General features: G+C 39.5%; 1 pseudogene across 1 annotated transcript in view; it reads left to right on the top strand.

Moving 5' to 3' along the window:
• Positions 1–9,775: 9,775 nt before the first annotated feature.
• LOC309799260 (3-hydroxyisobutyrate dehydrogenase, mitochondrial-like) overlaps positions 9,776–21,314 on the top strand; it is a 141,066-nt pseudogene continuing 129,527 nt past the window's right edge. The window contains exon 1 of the transcript in view: positions 9,776–10,042. The product of the transcript in view is annotated as a 3-hydroxyisobutyrate dehydrogenase, mitochondrial-like (transcript). The remainder of the gene's footprint in view (positions 10,043–21,314) is intronic.

The following is a 21,314-nucleotide window of genomic DNA, read 5'->3' as shown; positions in this document are numbered from 1 at the left end:
TGACAGCATCCATTACAGCCTGTAGAGTATGGAGCTCTCTCTCCTGCAGCGATTTTTCCTCTAGGAAAAGAATTCTGTAATTTCCAACCTAAATGGACTTGGAAGTTCCATCCTCCCAGCAAAGTTCTTGCCTTTCAGCCTGAGTAGGTTTGCTCTGATAACCCTTGCTGGGTTCCCTGGACCACTGTTTCTTATGAGGTTTTCTACTGTCAGCAAATGAACAAAAGACCTGAGCATCACTGTGATCTTATCCTCATAGTGTTTTCTCTTCTGTAATTGCAGGTGGCCTTCCCAGAACGTGAAAACGGTATGTATTCTGGAATCAGTCACTTGGGGAGGAAGAACTTGGAAGATGAGAAAGTGGGACATTCTTGCTGGTTTTAGTGTAGAGGGCAAACTGATTGCAAATTTGTGCTGGGAATGAGAGTAGGGGTCCTGGTGATAGAAAGTGATTTACAAGTAATGGAACCAATTATTTTAGTCCCAGGAAGAAGCTGTATTACGGTTAGGTGGTGTAGGTTTGTGTGCATGAGACTGGGTGTGTGTGTATGTGAAATGAGTGGGATGATTCTGTGAGTATGTGAACTTTTTGTGTTGTGTTTCCCTTGATTTATGTTCCCCTAAACATCACTGTTACTGGTGCCAACTTTCTAAAAAATATTCCCATCACCACTGCATCATGAATGGGTATGGATATAAAAGTAAATAAACTGTACACTTTCATTGTGTGCATTGATTTTATACCAACTGAGACGCATTTAACCTGGAAAACAAATCCTATCACCACTCAGGCAAATGTTTACTGGATTCTTTTTTTTTTTTTTTTTTTTTTGGCTGTGTCGGGTCTTCGTTGCAGTGCGAGGGCTTCTCATTTTGGAGGCTTCTGTTGTTCCAGAGCATCGGTTCTAGGTGCATGGGCTTCAATAGTTGTGGCACATCTGCTCTGTAGTTGTGACTTGCGGGCTCTAGAGCACAGGCTTAGTAGTTGTGGTGCACGGACTTAGTTGCTCCATGGCTGGATCCTTAAGGAACACAACTGGGTTTCAGAGTCCCTACTACTGGGTCAGTTACAATTTCATTTAATAAGAAATCTCATCTCTTAGTAGGTCTCATAGCATTCTGAATGGTTATGATACATCTCTCTGCCACTTCCCTCATTCTAACTGTTTCCTATTAGAGCCTCGGGATGAGTCCTCCCCCCTTCCCTGAAGCACCTAGTGCAAGGCAGGCCTCCTTCCTTTTGCAGGGAGCCCATGCTTGTACCCACATGCCACACCCAGTTCTGGAGGAGTCCGAGAAAGAAGGAGCCTCCAGGAGTAGATGGAGGATATTCACTCCACCTTTCTCCTTTGAGGCTAATATTCACTATTGGATTCTGTGCTAAGGAAACGAAATGTCCTTCTCCTGTGGAAAGTCTGTCTTCCATCACTTGTGCCGGCCCTGTTTCTGTGTGCTGGGCAAGGAACACTGCATACAGTGAAGACAGATCCAAGAACTCTACCCCAGGGTGTGAGCTTATGGTGGGTACTGGCTCCCTTCCCAGGAGGGCGGACAGGAGGTTGTGCTTTGCAAGGTGGGACAGAGAAACCAAGCAGTGTGACAAGAACATCCCCACTCATGTTGCTGTGCAAACTGCCAGATGGAGTAGGTTCTTGGTATTTTCTGAAGGCTTTTGCAAGCAAAGAAGTCTGGGAGTAAAGTCGTTTAAAACATGGAAAGTTATACTTAAAAATTTTTTTTCGATAGTGAGTCCTTTGAGAAATACATACTTGAATAGAATATGATTGCCTTATATGTGTCAATATTTTCCCCACTAAAGAAAAAACTGAAAATGCTTGATTGTAAAATATCATTTGTTTACCCAAGAGACTGTCTATGAGTAAAGTTGTTCTAGAAATCCTCAATCCCTAGGTCGTAGTTTGCTGATGGTGCTGAGGGGAACCCTGGTGTGCAATTCAGTGCCTGCTACTCACAGGGAGGCTCTTAAGAACTTAGAGACCCACCCAGTGAACAACATATGTGAGAACAGGAATGGAGCCTTGGGATGGACTTGAAGAGGGAAATGCTTTAGAGAAGTGGAAGGAGATACAGGAAGGACACCTGAGCCATGGGGAGTCAGGGGTGTTTGGTTTAGAGATCAAGGAAAAGTGTACTCCTGAGCACAGCCTGGGCCACACTTAGGATGCTATTGGCACTTCTGGTTAAATGGGGAAGAGAAAGGACATCCACTCTTGCTGGAGTGAACTCTGGAGAGATGTCTTCTTTAAAGCCTGGGGAGAGGACCTTCTCTCCCATTATCTCCTGATACCTGTGTACATTCGAGACCCTTCCTGCTTTCTTCTTTCCCTCTGTTGACTCCCTTTCCTTATTTTTCTTCTTTTTTCCCCTTTTTCCACTTTGTATTTATTTTACATATGTATATTTTATTGTTGTAAAAGTACTCATACAATGAAATCCAACGTCTTAACAAGTTTTGAAATGTCCAGGCAGTCCTGTTGACTACATGCACCTTGTTGTACAGCATGTGTCTAGAACTTTTCCATTTTGCAAATAACACATTCTAACCATTGAACAGAGACTTCCCATGTCAATCTCCTGCCAGCTCTTGGAACCACCCTTCTATTCTCTGCTTCTCGGTGTTTTCTTTCAGTTTTTTACCTTCCGTGACTGGCTTATTTCACTCTTACAAATGTCCCCAAGTTCTTTCGTGTTTCTGCAAATGGCAGGATTTCCTTCTTTTTCAAAGACTGAATGACATTCCACTGTATGTGGACACCACATTTTCTTTATTTAATTCATCTTCCCATGGACACTAGACAGTTTTCCTATGTTGTGTATTGTGTATAATGCTGCAATGGACATGAGATTGTAGATATCTCTTGGACATTCTTGTTTTATCTCCTTTGTATACAAAGCTAAATGAGTGACTGGTGGATTTTATGAGAGTTCTCTTAATAATTTTTGGGGGACCTCCATTCTCTTTTCCATAATGGCTACACCATTTTACATTACTACAGGGTACAAAACAGGGTATAGAAGTTCCACTTCTTCACATCTTTGCCAGCATCCAGTAATTTTCTTTCTTTTCTTCTTCTTCTTCTTCTTTTTTTTTTTGCAGTACAAGGGCCTCTCATTTTTGTGAGGTCTCCCGTTGCAGAGCACAGGCTCCAAACGCACAGGCTCGGCGTCCATGGTTTATAGGCCCAGCTGCTCAGTGGCATGTGGGATCCTCCCAGATCGGGGCACGAACACGTGTCCCCTGCATCAGCAGGCGGACTCTCAACCACTGTGCCACCAGGGAAGCCCTAATTGTCTTTTTATAATACACATCCTAACAGGTGTGAGTGATATCTCCTTGTGGCTTGATTTCTATTTCCCTGATGTTTAGCGATGTTGAGCAAATTTTCATATGTAGATTGACCACTTGTATGTCTTTATGGAGAAATTTCTACTGAAGCTTTTTACCCTTTCTTTTTTTTTGCGGTATGCGGGCCTCTCACTGTTGTGGCGTCTCTCGCTGCGGAGCACAGGCTCCGGTTGCGCAGGCTCAGCGGCCATGGCTCAAGGGCCCAGCCGCTCTGCGGCATATGGTATCCTCCAGGACCAGGGCACGATCCCATATCCCCTGCATCGACAGGCGGACTCTCAACCACTGCGCCACCAGGGAGGCCCTACCCATTTTTAAACTCAGTTATTTGCCTGCTGCTTTTTTGAAATTGACTTGTAGTAGTTTCTTATATATTCTGGATATTGGTCCCTTATTCAGATACAAGGTTTACACATATTTCCACCAATCCTATAGGTTGCCTTTTCATGCTGTTGATTGTTGAAGAGACTATCCTTTCTTCACTTGGTAATCTTAGAACCTTGGCCAAGATCAGTTGGCCATATATATGTGAGTCTATTGGGGTCTCTCTATTAGATTTCATTGGTCTATCTCACTGTCTTGATGCCAGTAGCAGACTGTTTTGACTACTGTGGCATTGTTATGTGTTTTGAGTTCAGGAAGTGTTAATATCCATCGTTGCTCTTTGCTCTCAAGATTGTTTTACCTACTTGGGGGGTTTCATATGTATTTTTGGATTCTGTCCACTTCTATAATGACATGGAATATTGTGGGTTGTTGCAATATATGTGTACATCACTTTATGTAGTATAGAAATGCCAACAGTATTTAATAATCCAGTCTATGAACATGGTATGTCATTCAAATTACTTGTCTCTTCTTTAATTTCTTTCCGCAATGTCCTGTAGTTTTCAGTATACAAATTTTTCACCTCCTAAGGGGTCTTTTCCACTGACTTCCTCAGGTCTTCTAGAGTCAGGGGTGAGAAGGATGGACTCATGCAGAGAGTGAAATCCCTCCCTCCCCTCTGCACCTACTCTCTGATTATGTCTAATACAGGTGTACTGGCCATGCCCTTCACCTCTGTCTACAAGTGGGCCCCTTGCTGGGAATTCCTCTTGGATCTGAGTGTTGACTGTACTATTTCAGTGTCCACAAGGACTCTCCCAATGCCTGGCGTGAGTCCAAGAGTCCAAGATATACATACATACGAATGATCAGATCAGGCCATCAAATTTTCTGCAGTAAAGAACAACCAGGGGAGGTGTGGCTGGTTGCCTCTTTCTCATCTTTGGATTTCTTAGAGCTGAGCTTTCCAGTGTGGTAGCCACTAACCAAATGTGTCTATTTATGATTAATTTAGTTCAAACAATAATTAACTCATTCTATTAAAAAATGCAAAAAACACACAATTGCTTGGTCACACTAGCCATGTTTCAAGTGTGTCTGTAACATCTGGAATTTCAGGTTGGTAAGGTTGACGGTGAAAGCTATAAATGGGTCTATAGAAGTGAGGGGTCGAAAGGTGATTTTCTCAGCATCTCTCCCTCATTTGAAATTTTCAACGGTGATCAATATCTTATTGAAGGACTCTGTCTGCTCAGAGCACAGGGGAGGTCTGAGAACCTGGAGGGAAGACCAGGGGGAGGCTGTGTGAGCCAGCAAGTCGAGTAGGAGAAATGGGTGGGTCAACTTGTATAATAACTTTATGCTCATGGTTGTGTTTCTACAGAATGCATCGTGGAGAGCATACATAACAGCGATGCTGATGACGATTCACGTAGCGAACAACTCTCAGGTAGGATCTAAAGCGAGACAATTCCTAGAACACTTGGTTTCCACCCGGTTCTTTAGAAACTAAGGAAGGTGAATATGAAATCAGGAAGAAGAAGGAAATATGTGTAGAATTCTGATTTGTTCTTTCCAAATTTTAATGATATAATAGAGTTATGTTGTCCATGTCCTTTGACTGTACTGTGCTTATAGTCATCTTTTCTTGCTTTGCCATTCAGAAATTTTCTTTCTCACAAGACTACTCTTTCATTGCTTTTTCACTGCCAAAGATGAGAACTTCATTTCTGTTTGGTATCTGGAGGGTATTTTGCACCAGGGATTTTGGTTTCCTTTTTACCTTCACGTATGATGGCCATATCCTAGTGGGAACAAAACTCTCATAGTCACTTGACACTGGAGAACAAGTTCTTATAGTGAGTGTCAGGTGGTGGATGAGACTTGAACTCTCTCCCTCTACACTTTCAGGACTTGTAGCTTCACCTTACTTTTGTCCTCACTGTTTACTCCTCATGGAAAGGGCACTCCCAGAAGTGGATGAGTCAGAGAACACATGCTGTTCATGTGCTCAGTCTCCTCATTTTATCCTCAGCACCTCCCAAGGCTGATGTGCTGACATGCTTCCATTTGAGAGGGCTCCACATCCAGCTGCCCCTAAAGACCCTTCATGGCCGGCAGGAATTGTAGAGGACTGTGTGAAGGGGCTGCTGGGCTCGCTTCACACACTGGCTGTCACAGCCCTGCTAACCTGGTCTCCTGGAATTCACCAGGCCGAGGACAGAGACTCAGGGCAGCAGGACCCAGGGTCACTGCTCTTCTTACAACCCACTGCTCCATCCAGACAGCTCTGCCCCTGCTCCCCACACTCCAGTCCTGGTCCAGTCCTCTCACCTTTCCTCAGGCCTGCCTTGGTCTTATCCTTCCCAGTTCTTCCAAGGCTGGGGTAAACCCTGGCACGTGCTGTGTGTTTATGAGGCTTTCCGTGCTATAGAACTTTTGTTTCTGTGTTGCAGACTGAGGGAATTCGGACAAGATACTTTTAACTCTAATATTGCTTTCATCCTCTCTAAGGGGCTAAGAGACTTATGGAGTTGTTTTGATGTACGTAAGGTTAGCTCAGGCACAGGACACTTACTTGTTTTGTGAAGTTGGTTGCATATCTAGGCTATTGTGGAGAATGCTGCAATGAACCTCAGTTCATCTCATTGTGATACTGATTTAATTTCCTTTGGATATATACCCAGAACTGTGATTGCTGAATCATATGATATTTCTGTTTATAATTTTATACGGAACCCCCATACTCTTTTTCATAAGAGCTGCACCATTTTACATTCCCACCAGCAGTGTACAAAGTTTCCAATTCCCCACATCTTGTCCTTAAACTGCTAATTTTTTTTCTTTATAATACACAGCCTAACAGGTATGAGGTGTTGATTTGCATTGCCCTGATGATTAGTGAGGTTGAGAACCTTTTCCTATATTTGTTCGCCATTTGTATGTCTTTTTCAGGAAATGTCTTATTTAAGTCTTTGCACATTTCTGAACCCAGTTATTTGTCCTTTTTAATTTTTTTAACTTACTTTGCATTTGAGTTGTAGTGTTTTTCTTATATATTTTGGACATTAGCTCCTTTTCTGATATATGTTTGTAATCTTTCTGTAAGTTATATTTTCATCCTATTGAGTGTTGAAAAAACTATACTTTCCCTATTTGTTGTCTTAGAAGCTTGGTGATTTTCATTTGGCCATGTATCTATGAGTTTTCTTGGGGGTTATTTATTCTGGTCTTTAGGCCTATATATCTGTTTCTATGTCAGTACCGTACAGTTTTGATTCCTGTGGCTTTGTAATGTGTTTTGAAGACAGGAAGTGAGAAGCCTCCATCTATGTTCTTTGTTCTCAGGATTGTTTTGTCTGTTTGGAGTCCTTAGTGTTTCCATATATATTTTAGGATCTTTTTTTTTCTTTTTCTTTGAAAATGACATTGGGATTTTGATATTTATTACAATGAATTTATACTTACCTTTGCATAGTGTAGAAATGTCAACAATAATAAGTCTCCAGTCTATGAATATGATATGTCATTTCAATTATTTGTTCCTTGTTAAATTCTTTCAGCAGTGGTTTGTAGTTTTCAGTGTACAAGCCATTTACCTTCTAAGGGCTTATTGTCCCTTCCTTCCCTGGATTTTTCAGAGGCAGTGGTGAGAAGGCTGGCCTCATGAAGTGAGTGAATGTCCCTCCCTCCCTTCTGCACCTGCTCGCTGATTATGTCTAGCACAGGTGCACTGGGCCATGCTCATTACCTCTCCCCTCAAGTGGAACACCTGTCGGGAATTCCTCTAGGATCTGGGTGTTGACATTACTGTTTCAGTGTCCCCAAGGTCTCATGAGTGCCTGGCAAGTGTGCATGAGCCTAGGAATCACCTACAAATGAATCATCAAATCTGGCCAGCAAACTGCCCTGCAGAAGGTGTTGGGCTGCACCTCTCACGCCTGCAAGCCCTGTACTTGCTCAGACTCAGGGCTAAAGAAAGAGCCCGGAGTCAGGGACAGAGACATTCATGGTTTAATAGATGGGAGATCTTTCACGTCAGAAGCAAAGTGGTCCTGGAGAGACATCCCACTGTAGATAGGCGATGGCAGGCAGAACGCAGCAGCAGCAGTAGCAGCATTCTTCTCTCTGGGCGGAATAGGCAGGCTACCAGTTAAAGGGGGAATTGACAGCAGATGGGCTCATCGGTTACCAGGGAAACCTGCAGAGGGACGCATCCCTCTTACCGCTTGGGCTAAGTATCTTCAAGGGGCAGAGGTTTTTCCTTTGGTAAACCATCAGCAAACAGCCATCTTGAGTGGGTAGACCATACAGAGGGGAATAACCAGGGGAGCGGTGGTAACATCCTCCATATATTTTATATATATACATATATATATATATATATGTATATATATATATATGGAGAGAGAGAGAGAGAGAGAGAGAGGGATGTGTATTACAATGTGGTAGCCACTAGCTAGATGTGCCTGTTATAATTTATTTAATTCAATTAATGATTAACTCAGTGTATTAAAATAAAACAAAATAAAATATCCAATTACTCAGTCACATTAGTCACGTTTTAAATGTATCCATAAGACTTGTTAATTCATGTGTGTGTGTGTACAGAATCGACTTTGGATAACATTTGTGGCCATGATAAGGAAAAGGATACAAGTAGGAACAACACTTAGGTAGGATCTAATGGCAGAGGGTTCCTGGAACTTTAGGGTTATATCTCCTGCTTTGGAGACTGAGCAAGGTGGATATGAAATCAGAAGGAAGAATAAAATATGTGTAGAATTCTGGCTTGTTTTTTTCTTATTTAATGATACAATAGAGAGCAATTGTGTCCTTAGACGTGACTGTGCTCTATAATCACCTTTTCTTGATTTGCTCATCAAAAATGATCTTTTGCACATGAGCTGCTCTTTCTTGCGCTTGTCACTGCCTAATATGGAAGTTTATTTTCTGGTTAGCACATCTAGGGTATTGTGCACAGGGGAGTAGGAAAGTTGAGGGCGGCAACCTTATGTTGGAGGTCAGAGACCCACTTCTTCATTGCAGAGGTGGTACAATTGAGGCCCTGGGAGGTCGTGGAGATGAGAACACAGGGGTCTCAAGGTCACATCCCAACTCTGAATCTTCCCTTTCCTTTCCCACGTCCACCCCAACATGGCTGCTGCCCTTGGACACCACAATTCTACATGACAGATGACGACGTTTCTGACAAAGAGAGCAACATGCGGATGGTAATTTATTTCCTGTTGCAAGTCTTTTTCTAAATTTTCTTTTTCAAATCCATAGACTCTTCCTTGTAACCCTACCTCGTCTCCTCTTTCCCTCTTTTTATCATTGTCATTCTGGAGGACCTGGTCTCATCCAGGCTCCGGGGGTCCTGGGATCTTATATTAGATGTGTGATCTCTCCTGCAGGCCTCCTCCCACATTTTCTTAGCATGTCTCTGGCTCTTGACCAGAGGTATGCACCATTGAATCTGTCTTTGTCACCATGAGTGGCCTGAGCAGGAGATGGGGCTCGAGTCAGCAGGTCTCGGCCCCCTCCAGCCTTCGGGGCCCACGGCGAAGTCCGGCTCTGCCGTGAGCTACCCCATATGGTTGTTTTCCTGCCCTGGGTGGCCGTAGACCTGGCTGACTGTTCTCTTCCTTCCAGATGTCAAGATATTCTCTGTCCCCCTTCTGGAGAGAACTTTTTGAGGAATTCCTTTCTGATGAAGAGGAAGCCCAGGAAGAGGAAGCATGAACGTGGAGGGCTGGAGGTGAAAAGGTGGGGCAGACAAGTGCACGTGTTCTCCATCCATAAGTCCCCAGCTTACATTTTGCTGCTTCAGAAACACCAGCCAAAACAGTGGGGACTGCTGTTGAGTGTGACCACAAAGGTGGTGACAAGAGGATGGTAATAAACCCTGCAGACAAGTGGAGGATGCCAGGAGCACATCTCCCCAGGGCACATGTACCCATCCACACAAGCCCCCATGTTTGCTGGGCTGCATCCTCCGGCAGCTGTTACATCTACAGGGGAGGCTGTAGGGCACTGCGGGGCCACCATGTGCATGACTCTAGGAGGTACTGTTCCAGCATGTTCCCTTTGAAGAGCCCCACTGGAAAGTTCATCACCTCTCTCTGCGGGACCGAGCCCTGCCCTCCCAACCGCCCTAAAGGCAGCAGGGAGCATCCCCAGTTAATCGCTAGCTGTGGTGAGAGGTTGGGGGGTCCTCGACCTCCCCAGTCCCAGCACTCCTGGGAAAAGTGTGAAGAGGACACAGGCGCCCAGTGCTCTTGCAAGCAGAGAACTCACCTGGCCCAGCTCTGCATCCCTGTGGGTGCTTCACAGTCCTGGCATCAGGTAGGGCCACTGCAGGATTCCAGCCTGCCTGGAGTTGCCCAAGCCCTGGGGGTCCCTCACCCTCTGTGGGGCCCCTGGGGGGCCTGGGTCACTTCACGGCACCATTTCTCAACCTGAGGTTGGAGGTTCTGTAGATTCTTTTGTGTATGTGTTCAATTCAAGTTAAGGAAAACCAGAAAGCAGTTCAGTGCAATGCTTATTTGGGATGAGTTAAAGGGGCAGGATTCAAGTTACTCATGTTCTTTTTATTTGTTTTTCCAACTCTGTCATTAAATAACCTAAATATAACTTGTCTTATTACAGTTTGAAAAGCAGTGTCTTCTGTCCACTTTTAAAGTTGCAATATGCTAAACAGATAAAACGTATGTTTTCCTTACAGCAGCATAATAACATTTTAAAATTATAAACCTCAGGAGAGTTTGGCTGGGGGTTAGAAAGAATTATAAGGGAAAATAGAAACTCCAGGTGTCTCCATTTCCAGTGTGCAGGTCTTATGAGCAGTTATACTGAGTGTAGGGTGGAGGGGCAGGTTCACCCACCCCCTGTGTCATCAGACCTCCGGCTCCTCACAGGGCCCAGGGTGGTTGGGAATCAGCCTTTTCGTCCCGGATCCCTGAGCCCCCCTGCTTTCCTCTGCCTCAGTCTCACTGTCCAGGGACCCGTCAGTTGAAGGCTGCCCGGCCAAAAGCCCAGGTATAATCGGTCCTGTAGGACATTTCTAGACACTCCCTGCTAGCAGACCACACGTTCAGCAAAGAGCAGCAAACAGACCCCAGTGCCCTGTGGATCTGACCCCTGGGGACATGAGGGCCCAAGGCCAAGTCCAGGGCCCGAGGAGCCTTCCAGATCCTGCTCACCCTCCCCAGGGAGCCCTCTTCCATCTGACTGTACACCTCCTCAGTGACTCCATTGCCTATGTTTGTGCTGCAGGTTCTGGTCTCACTCCTGTAAAGGCCTGGACCTGGAGCCCAGGAGCGTCATCTGAACCAAGATCGGGAGCGACATCACTTCTAGTCTCCTGAGGCCTCTTCATTTAATACAAGCTCGGTTGTTTCATTGTGCAGATTGAGTATTAGTTTTAGCTACAGTTTTATCTATTATTTATATATCTATGTTCTATATGTTCAATATGTATCTATATATTTGACGTTTATGTTTTTTAATTAAATTATATTATCTATCTAGTTGCTTTTAAAATAATTTTCTATAAAATAAAACACGTGTATAGAAAAGCACCCTCAACAGAGGTAGAACTTAATGAATTGTTGTAAGGTAGTCACCCTGGTATCTACCACCAAGATCGCGCTCTCTCTCTCACACACACAATCCTTATTCAGTCTAAGTTGAGTAAGGAACTGCAAATTTTCTATTTACCATCTGTCCTTATGTCACTTTCTAAAGATTCTGTTTTCTGAAGTCTGTTCATTCCATTGTTCATGGGAACAATATTACCCTAGATCTTTCATGATTTGATGTCAGGACTTTCGATATTCAGTCTGCTTGGCTGGTAAAAATTTCATGATTCATCATTTCTCTCCTTGCCTATCTGAAATATGTTTCTCTATTATCTTCTGACACAGAGAATTTCTCTCCAAAAAGGCTCTTAAAATTCTAATTTTTGTTCCCTTCTCTTTCTCCTGCGCTTTTATTCTAGCTGCCCAAAGTATTTTTATTTTTAAAGCTAGTAATTTTTCCATAGTATTATTTGCTATTGGTCATTGCAATTGAATGTTCATTGTTCATTTTAATAAACAATTTCAAAGCCTTTTTTGTTTCAGAAAACTTTGTATCAGAATGTTTAATATTTGCTTTGTATCCTTGCTTTGATTTTACTCTTTCAGGGACCTCAACATTCATATATCAGATCTCTTATGATGATCTTCCACTTTTAACACATTGATCAAATATTTTACAATTTCTTGCTTAATTCATTTTTGCCAGGAGTGTTTTTTTTTAATCTAATTGAAGTATATTTTTAATTTAGTTGAACTACAACACAGAGTTCCAGGTGCACAATATAGTGATTTGATATTTCTATACATTACAAAATGATCACCACGATAACTCTAAATACCATCTGTAACCAAATTATTATAATATCATTGACTATATTCTCCATGGTGCCCATTTTGTCCCTAGGATGCATTTATTTTGTAACTGGAAGTTTGTAAGTCTTGCTTCGCAGCATGTGGGATCTTCCCGGACCGGGGCACGAACCCATGTCCCCTGCATCGGCAGGCGGACTCTCAACCACTGCGCCACCAGGGAAGCCCAGTTTGTAAGTCTTAATCTCTCTCAGCTATTTCTCTCAACACCGCACCCTTCTCCCCTCTGGCAACCACTTCATTGTTCTCTGTATCTATGACTGCCTTACTATTTTGTTATGTTGGTTAACTTTTTTGTTGCCACGAATAAGTGACATCATACTGTAATTGTCTTTGTCTGACTTATTTCACTTAGCATTAATACCCTCTAGGTCCATCCTTGTTGTCACAAATGATAAGATTTCATTCTTCTTTATGCCTGAGTAATATCTCATATATATATGGAATATTATCCATATATATATGCATATATATATACATACACACACACACACACACACACCCCACATCTTCTTATCCATTCATCACTTGATAAGACGCTTTGAAAAACCCATAAGTGGAATTGCTGGATCATATTATTTCTATGTTTTTAGGGAAAACTCCATACTTAATGTGTACTGCTTAAGATATTACCTAGTAATGCATCTTACTACATTTTACCTAATGCTGCAGAATTAAAAATTTATAATAAAAATAGTCCTGGGCTTCCCTGGTGGAACAGTGGTTGAGAGTCCGCCTGCCAATGCAGGGGACATGGGTTCGTGCCCCGGTCCGGGAAGATCCCACATGCTGCAGAGCGGCTGGGCCCGTGAGCCATGGCCGCTGAGCCTGTGCGTCCAGAGCCTGTGCTCCGCAACGGGAGAGGCCACAACAGTGAGAGGCCCGCGTACCACACACACACACACACAAAAAATAGTCCTTTTACATCAGAATCGAAAAACTTAGAATTTAAGTTTCATAGCAATCTATTTTAGGAGTCTGAAAATTAACCTGTGGGTCAAATCTGGTCTGTCACCTGCTTATTGTTTAATAAAATTTTATTGTAACACAGACTTGCACATTTGTTTACATACGTCTACATATCATCTGTGGCTGCTTTTGTGCTACAAATGCTGAGTTTAGTAGTTGTCACAAAGACTGTACCATCTACAAAGCCAAAACTATTTACTATTTGACCCTATAAACAAAGTTTGTTGACTTCTGCATTTATTTAAAAAGTACATATCATTCTATCTTCAGTTTGAATACAGTATCTTCTAAGATTTTTTCACGCAATTTCTCCTGCCTACACTGTTCTTCCCTTCTGTAGATTGTTGTTAAAATTATAGATATATCCATACGATTCACTGCTTGCTTTTTCTGTTTTTCTTACAAGTATCTTCCTAGCACTATAAAGTTGAAACTATACTTATTTGATATTCTTTATTACAGAGCCCATTTTAAATACCATTTCACTGAAATATATTTTTCTCTATACATTAGTATCCACTTACACAAGCAAGCATATGACAAATCAGACAACATCATCAATTCATAAAGTGTCATTAGATGAAAGCCTCATTTTTAATTTTTCCATATATTCTCCAATAATAGTGTTTGTCATTTGTTTCCATTAACTGAAATCAAAAGACATAATGGCTATAAACATAAACTCTGCATTATTACTGATACATTAACCAACTAATGTCTTGACAACCTCTCCATTAGAGATACTAAAACTCCCATTCTTGAAAAACTGAATTAATGCACAACAGTCTGCAAGCAAAGAGTTAACATCTTGATTTTATTGATAAACTTGAAGAAAAACAATGTTATAACCTATGAAAAGGATAATATATAGTTTTTGAGAAGGTAATGCATGCTCAATAGTAAAATTCAAACAATAAATAAAGTACAAGCAGAAAGAAATTCCACAAACTTGGTAATTAAGTAACCATTGTCAATATTTGATGAGACTCATTCAATCAGAAAACTACATAATCCAAAATATTACAGCATATTGAAGTTTCACAAAATCAACCCATCTTTGCATCAACTCCACTCAGATGCAGAAACGAACATCACCACACCTCAAAAGACCCTTAATGTCTCCTACCAGTCAATATGTCCCAAGCACAACCACAATCCTGAATTCTCCCAACATAGACTTGTTTTGTCTATATCGGAACTTTGTGTAATGGGATCGTAAAGAATATAGTTTTTTGTCTTTGGCTTCTTTCACTCAACACTGTGTTTTTGAGATTTATCCATATGGTTGCTAATATACTAAGTGTATAAAATCTCCTTGCTGTATAGTGTTCCATTGTTCAAATAAACTATAACTGGTTTATTTTTCTACTCATGAGAAGCATTTAGATAGTTTCCAGTCACTAACTGTTACAGATAATGCTCCTATAGGCATATACACATATTTATTCTAGATAATTATATTACAGATGTGCATATGTTTAATATGGTAGATAATACCAAACTTTTCCAAAGGTGTTCTACCAGTTTACACTCCAAACAGTAATATATATGAACTCCAGTTGTTAAACACATTCATCACATTTTGGTATTTTTTCTTTTACATTTTAGCCATCCTGTTCAGTATGTAATGAATCCTAACTTTGCTTTAATATACATTTTTCCTGATGACTAATAATGGTATGCATATAAGTTTTGGGTCATCCCTTTCTTTTGCCAACTCTTGTGGGGTTATTTGCCTTTTATTATTAATACATTGGAATTCCTTATATTTGGGGATCTGAGTCTTTTCTTAGAAAAATATATATTTTAAATAACTTTATCCATACTTTGGCCTGTGTATTTACTCTTATAAAATGCCTTTTATGAGCAGAAGTTCTTATTCTTAATATAGTCCAATCTCTTATCTTTTCCTGTATGGTTATTGCTTTTCAAGGCCTGGTTAAGAAATAATTCCTACTCCAAGATTTTGAAGATATTTCCCTATGTTTTGTCTTGTAAGAGATAACTATTTTTACTCACATTTAAATCTATAACCTACCTAGAATATATTTTTGTGTTTAGTGTGAGGTAGGCGTCACATTTTTGTTTTCCTGTGTACCTATTTAAATGAAACCACAGTATTTCTAAAAAATACTACATTTCACTGCAGTGGAAGATTTGTCACACATGAGCTAACCATGTAAAGTGTATGTCTGTCTGGCTTCTCTTTTATTCTATTTTACTGGCCTTTTTTTTCTATTATTACACTAATGCTTCACTGTCTTATTTACCAATGCTTTATAAGAGCTTTGCTACCTGGTGGTAAATGATGATGACACCAGCAATTGTGATACAAAACATCTTTGCTTTATGCAATTTTTCTTATGTTGTTCAGTGGAAGAAATACTTTATCTTCCCACTGAACATTTTGGCATTAAATCGGGGCTCTCTACCTCACTAGTAAACTTTTTGCTGTAAAGCTAATTTTACCTTTGCTGATTCTGTTTCCCAGTCTGATACCAATAACTAATAGATCTCAACTTGAGGGTAAGAGAGTTATTTGAGTGCAGACTTTACTGAAAATACAGTGCCATGGGCCACAATACAAAAACAGTTCATATGCAGGCGTGGTGACCGAGCATCCCAGATCTGTCCACTTACATTTGCCATCTTGTGATGCTATCTTCAGAACATTACCTATGGGATTTCTGTAATATCTAGATCTATAAGAGAAAAACTCAATGCTACTGTTGTACTGCTTGATAACAAAGGCATCAATATGTCTTTTGTTTCCCATCTTTGAGAAATTTTTCCCATACTTGGGGAGCAAGGTAAAAGAAAGCTCTGGGTGGTTTCTTCACTTGTAGTTGTAAAGGATACTAGATATCTTGATTACATCAGGAATTCTTTAAAGGTATGCTGAAAACTTGTTCAATATGTCATAATTAGTGTACATGCATATTTTATTGGGTTAAAATATCAACATTACTATAGGCAAGGAGACATTACATTAAGATTAAATGGAAGACTGTGTCTATATCACTTTTAGAGTTAAACATTGACAATAAGAGTATATAACAATAATTTCAAGGTTCTCACCTTTTTCATATTAGTCACCAAGTTCTGTCAATTTTGCATGTAATTACACATTTTCCATTCATATAACTTAGCTCACTCTAACATTTCATCCTCACTTTCACCACATTTTTTTACATATTGTAAACATAAGTTACTTGTACTGCATAGCAAATAATGACTAAGTCATAATTATCCAAGACCTGTGTATGAGTTGATTTTTGGTTTGCAATGTCTATCACACCACCTTCACATGAAATTCTTTGTTACACTTCAAGAATCAGCTTGTGTTTCACTCTTATTATCCTCACATTTACCTTCTACCTTGTCCTCCATGGCACTAAAAGTAATTTCAACATAAACCAAGTGTCCCTTTCCAAGGAATTTTGGATTCTGTTGTCAGATTGTGGGATTGGTCTTAGTCTTTATGTTCTACTATTACTAATGGGCAAATAATTTAACCTCTCAATTTTCAACTGTGTAACAGGGATGATAAATGCATTGTGATGATTAAATTAGGTAATGATTAAGCTTAGGAACATTAGAAGGTCTGATGACTACTGTTAATAGTGTTATACATCTATTTAGTTTATTGTAATATGATTATTGATTTTTCCTGTCTTCCACTTCTGAGACATTGTGAGCTCATTAAGGAAGATTCTGAGTTGTTCATGACTTGTTAGGGTCAGGCCAGTTTTCATGTAGTCTAAACCTAAGGCAATGCCTAGTGCTAAAATTGTGTTTACTAATCTTTATAATAAATAGACTCTACCTAATCAGATGGTTATACTGAAGGCTCAGATAGTGTTAATATTTTAGCAGAATACATAATGTTATACAAATGTGTATATATACATATAATACCAAAATTTACTTTGCAGTTTTCCTCTCCAATCTCTAAAAAGAAGGAAAAAAATGATATTTTTCTTTCTTCATGAAAATTGGATGAGTAATGCTGGCAAATTTAAGACAAATTCTGAAAAACTTTAGAAATGGGCTCTCTGGAGAAAATATGCAAAAACCACCATATGTTCTGCTGTTTTTACCTTTCATGATTCATGAGTCTAGAGGTAGTCGTTACAGACATAAATTCCATATGAAACTAGACAACTTATTTATTTTCAATAAGAAAAATGGTTAGTGCCTCACGTTAGCAGCTTTTAGGGCATTGAGGAAATGTTTTCTGAACTCTATTCTCCCCAGTACGTATACTCACCTGTGATGTTATAAGAAAAACATTTTAGGGCTTCTCTGGTGGCGCAGTCGTTGAGAGTCTGACTGCCGATGCAGGAGACACGGGTTCGTGACCCGGTCTGGGAAGATCCCACATGCCGCGGAGCAGCTGGGCCCGTGAGCCATGGTCACTAAGCCTGCGCGTCCGGAGCCTGTGCTCTGCAACGGGAGAGGCCACAGCAGTGAGAGGCCCGCGTACCGAAAAAAAAAATTAATAATACCATACTAAGTACTCACAAATATTTGATAATTATAAAAGTCACATACATACTTAAGTATCCTAATAATATAGTCACAATTTTCAAACAGATTGAAGGTACTTACATATAACTGCTTATAAGCATTAAATATACTTTTATGTACCAAGAAAATTATATGAGTAAAAAATGTAATGACTATATTTGAGTAACATATTTGAAGATATCCAGGGTGGCACAGCTGCCTAGAATATATAAAGTAGAGTTTTGTGCCAAATTCTTAATATTCTAAGGAACTACTGCTCAAAAAAGAGAAAGAAATTGTGAGCAGGTGGTATTTTTACTGTTTATTATATTATTCTCTGGTTTCTTCCCTTTGGCTACCATTTCCTACCAGATGTGCTTTTGATCTTTACTTTTAATTTAAAATAGACTTTAATGTGATCTATATCTTTACTTGGCTTCATACCCCAGAAAAAAATGTAAGCTTATATACTATTTAATAACCATGTTAAGAAAATATTGTAGAGTTAAAGGAAATAATAATAAGTTAGTGAAACATGTAGAAAATAATTCTTCAATAAATATTGTATACATTGGATATTTTTTTAGAAAGAAAAACAAATGGAACCACAAAACCACTTTTAAATTTCAGGTTACAACATAGTTAATAGTCAACATATTTCTAAGAGTCAAAAAATACAATTATGTCACTGTATATCAGCCTTCCGATGGTAGATGGAATACATTTTCAACATTAAAATGGTCTCAGTATCTGTACATGATATGCCTCTAAAATATGTAGACTTAGTAATTTTATTCTCTTTTGGAATTAGTTTCATGACAGAATCATAATTTAATTATTTCTCTTAAATAGTGGAAGATTGAGGAAAAAACTTCTTAAAGAAGTCACAACCCTTAACAGGGTTTATTTTCTATTTAGATTAAATGTAGATAAGTTAGCCATTATTTTAATCATACTTTTTAATGCAAATATTCATAAATTAGAAAGCCAAATATAAAAGCATATAGTGAATGTAACAGTGCCCAACTGTGTTAGATCCCATAACTATCCAGAAATAAACAACCATTCCTTGGCCACAGGGGCCATGGAGCAGAGGTAAATGGAAGGAAGGATTCCATATCTAAAGCTTGAATAGAATGATGACAAATGTAATGTCTGAGTGTTACTGAGCCCTAAATAAAAATGTGACCCAAACTAAAGGATTAAGGAAAATATCCCATAGAAAATAAGAATGGTTTTTATCTTGAAACTTGCGAAATTGTTTTTCAATATAAATTAATGGAAGGGAGTGATTTATGAGGGAGTTCTGGGACAGGGCATTCCTAGAAGTTGAAGGATCTCTTATAGTTTAAAGGTGTGGCAAGAATAGGAAACATAGAAGCTACTAAAATTACAATATGTTTTCTAACTCCTACACACACAGAGAGACACTCATATACACATACACACACACACTCCCCTTTTTTATACTATGACCAAAATAAATGAACAATTGAATAGAGATAAGGAAGAAAGTCTTTTTGTCATTTAGACATGGGGGTATATAACGAGATGAACACCGTGATTAGATGCTTATCTATTTCCGTGTAACAGATGCGATTTTAGACTAAACACACACGCACATGTCCTTCAAAACAATAAAAAGCATAGTTCTCCTTGCACTGGAGATGCAATATTGGTTCCTAAAATGCTCAAAGAGCATGAACATCAGAGTGAAAATCCACTTCTATCATAGCACAATACTTTTGCAGAGCCTGCAATCCTGTCTTGTTGCACGGCCTCAACTTCTCCTTCTATACCCATCCACTCCTTTAAATTTAGAAACACCGACTGTCTAGAGCTGTCCTGACATTGCAGTGAGGGTGCATGGACCCATGCATCCCATATAGTGCATTTATGAGGGAGTTCTGGGACAGGGCATTCCTAGAAGTTGAAGGATCTCAGTATGGAGGTTCCTGAAAAAACTAAAAATAGAACTACCATATGACCCAGCAATCCCACTACTGGGCATATACCCAGAGAAAAACATAATTCAAAAAGAAACGTGCACCTCAGTGTTCACTGCAGCACTATTTACAATGGCCAAGACATGGAAACAACCTAAATGCCCATCAATAGAGGAATGCATAAAGAAGATGTGGTACATATATGCAATGGAATATTACTCAGACATAAAAATGAACAAAATTGGGTCATTTGTAGAGACGTGGGTGGATCTAGAGACTGTCATACAGAGTGAAGTAAGTCAGAAAGAGAAAAACAAATATCATATATTAACGCATGTATGTGGAACCTAGAAAAATGGTACAGATGAACCGGTTTGCAGGGCAGAAGTTGAGACACAGATGTAGAGAACAAACGTATGGACACCAAGGGGGGAAAGCCGTGGAGGGGTGGTGGTGGGATGAATTGGGAGATTGGGATTGACGCATATACACTATTGATACTATGCATAAAATAGATAACTAATGAAAACCTGTATAGCACAGGGAACTCTACTCAGTGCTCTGTGATGATCTAAATGGGAAGGAAATCCAAAACAGAGGGGATATATGAATACGTATAGCTGATTCACTTTGCTGTACAGTAGAAACTAATGCAACATTGTAAAGCAACTATACTCCAATAAAAATTAATTTAAAAAAAAACAGGCATTCTTGGGAAAGACCCTACTTAAGCTTTCAGCTATCATTAGTGTTCACCTGACAATTGTATTCAAGTATCCATGAATTCTGATCTGTTTGTTTAACAGTAAGTACTACCTAGTCAAATACCTTATCTTAGAACTAAGAAAAACAAGGAGCAGACTTGTGACATTTGTTTATAAAGTCTCACAGCAAATTGGAATGCATTATTGAGACAATAAAAATTTATAAGTAAATTGATACAACTTTTTAACATTAAGCATTGTAGATAAACTGAAAAACTCCTACATTAACAGTTAAAACTTATATTCAAATTTAAGTAACTGTGTTATAATTTTTTAACCTGATTATTTCTTACCTAGTACTGTACCCTGTGATTGGATTACTCCCATCAGATAAGTCAGTTTTAAGAAAACATAATTTGATAACAAACTGGAGTATGTAATGGCTGCTTCTATGTATTGATACTATTTTCCTAAGGCCTTTAAATATCTCGGAGGAAAATCTACTTTATCAAAATAATAGCTCGATGGTGCATAAATTTCGTTTACTCTTTGTCTGCCACGTCAGTTATGCTGACTTTGCTATTAACATAAATCTCCATTACTTACAACAGTGCTCAGTCTATGCAAAACAAATTACATATTCTGCTACCTCATTATCCTAAACTAATGTCAGCCTTGAACTCTCCTGGATAACAACCTTTAACTGTGTTAGGCAAATTAAGTAAGATAGCAGTGTATAGCTGACTTACCAAACAATAAATAATAGCCTATTTTATTTTGGTTGGGCTATGTGATTTAAAAAAGAAAAGGTTTAGAAACACCCCATAAAGCAGTTATTTTCTGCATTATACTGATGTTCTGAAATAAAGGTTTAGTCAGTACATTTTCAGAAGAGGGAATGTAAGCAAGACTTCCACTTAAAGGTGACAGATTAAATACATTAATTTGGCTCCACTTACCCCCCAATTCAAATGTAATGAACATAATGTAATTTTTAATGCATAAACTTATAAGAACAAAAAGCACGGAAGGGATAAAA

The sequence above is a fragment of the Mesoplodon mirus genome, assembly GCF_964341445.2.
Source record: "Mesoplodon mirus genome assembly, chromosome: 3".
Taxonomy (NCBI): Eukaryota; Metazoa; Chordata; class Mammalia; order Artiodactyla; family Ziphiidae; genus Mesoplodon; species Mesoplodon mirus.
This window is presented reverse-complemented; position numbering and strand designations above follow the sequence as displayed.